The sequence below is a fragment of the Trichogramma pretiosum genome, unplaced genomic scaffold (genome assembly GCF_000599845.2).
Source record: "Trichogramma pretiosum strain Unisexual culture from Peru unplaced genomic scaffold, Tpre_2.0 scaffold23, whole genome shotgun sequence".
Classification (NCBI taxonomy): Eukaryota; Metazoa; Arthropoda; class Insecta; order Hymenoptera; family Trichogrammatidae; genus Trichogramma; species Trichogramma pretiosum.
Window position 1 is genome coordinate 1,822,117 of NW_019641629.1, and position 2,134 is coordinate 1,824,250.

Sequence of the window (2,134 nt, forward strand, 5' to 3'; positions counted from 1 at the left end):
TCAAGGAGTTCGCATCAACCAAATCAGTTAAGAGTAGACGCAGAGCAGATCGTTTCATCGATTTTTTTACCAGGACCGACTATCAAGACGAGCCCGAGCTCGATGAAAACAGCAAGCCACTGTTGCGTCGTACCACTGCCCTGCACCTTGGAATAGGTAGTTTTTTCGCCAGTAAACTTTTCAAAATATATAACAGGTTCGACGTCAACTACACCGACGAATCTGGATTTTCACATTTTCACGCAGCCTGCAAGTATGGCTGTGGCCAAGTCGTCCAGAAATTTCTCAAGCTTGGGCAAGATCCCAATTGCGTCGTGCCAAAAACAGGTGATTCGCCTCTGCACTTAGCTCTGGATTACAACCAAGAGGAGGTGTTTGAGATGCTACTAAAAAACGGCGCAGATCCCAATTTAGTCAATGCAAAGGGATTGACACCTCTGCACATGATTGCCAACAAATTAGACGATGACAACGTGGTGGACTTCTTTTTCAAGACCTGCGAAAAAAAAAATCATCTGGTGCCGATCGACCCTCTCGACAATCGAGGTCGGACACCTCTGTTTATAGCTGTGTCGAATTTTCTGCCGCATATGGTCGGCGTGCTCTTAGATCGTGGCGCTGATTTGTCTAAATTCGTTTTCCCAGCTGAGAATGACTTCAGGTCGAAACCGTGGCTGGAGACGAGATGGGATGATTTTAGATTGAGACTGGCGTCCGGGGCTCTGGGCGTCGTCGAACATCTTGAGAAAAGAGGATATCAAATGGAGCGAAGTGACGCCATGACTATCATGAAATTTTTCGTCAAGTACAAAATGTTCGAAAAGTCAACGGACGTTGAAAAATGTTTCAACGACGAGGAGTTCGCGAAAGAAGCGAAAGAGCCATGGATATATCCAAGAATGTGGCTCGCCGACGAATTAGGCTGTGATTCTGAAGACGACGAAGTATCGAGAGAAGCAAAAAAGACATGGGATGAAAAACGGATCCTGTCGCTCTACGATCTGATTCACTTAAGACCCGAAGAGGCTGAAAAACGACTCACATTTGAGGATTATTTTGAGCACGGGGCAGTGGGTGATTTTGAGTGCGACCTCGACGAAGAGTATGAAGAGGTTTGTATTTTGCATCTATGCGAGAAAATGTCAAAAAGGTTTTTCCGGGAATGGGCACTGGAGCCATTCTTGGAGCTGACGCATAACCGACTGCCAATACTTTGCTGTGAGATAATCATTGAAAATCTAATGAATGAAGACTTGTGGAATATTTGCTTGGCAGCTGAAAGCACAATTCATGAGGACAATGTAATAAAATGTAATAACAAGAGAACCACGAGGGTTCGAAAAGCTTCAAAAAAGCAGAAACTAGACTAATAGTGTTGGTATAATGAATATTTGTTTTGTTATTTACAATGCTGGTGTTATTAAAAGTTACAGATTGTTCAATCCATTCGAATAATTTCTTTCATTTGCTCTCTTCTGCTATACTTACTTATGAACAAATTTTTTTTCTTTTATTTATTACATTTTTTTTAGGCAAAATCATCTGTTTAAAATTCGGGGCATTTGCAATTTACCACTACAAAAACAAAAAAACGTTAAAAAGGAAAAAGAAAAAAAAGTCGAATCAATGGACGGCTTTGACGTGAAACGGCGTCTTCATAGCTGCAGCGGTCCATACATGAACAAATAATTATTTTCGGTTCTCCAAATACTATTTTCGCTACGGTTCTCAGTCAGTCTACGGCTATATAGTTACATGGAAAGGTCTGGAAATTCTCCGTTATCCGAGAAAAATTTTTGTCTCGAAAAAAAGGGGTAATCATCGTGACGCTCGACAAAATTTCATCGCTGAAATTCTGCAACTCTCTGCGAGTCGTCGATGTGTATACACAACAACAAGCGTGCAGAGTACATCGCTCTCTTTCTCTCCCTCCTCTATATCGCGCCGACTGCTGCATGAGGCAGCAGCAGCTCCTTGCCTTGTGGTGCACACACACACACATACACACACACACACACACTCACGAATGCAGTGTGAAAAATCTTGCGCGCTTCGAGTTAGCTCCGAGGTTCAGCGAGAGGCGCAGCGCGCGCACTGGCAAACACACCACAACACTGCGAGATTATGACTTATC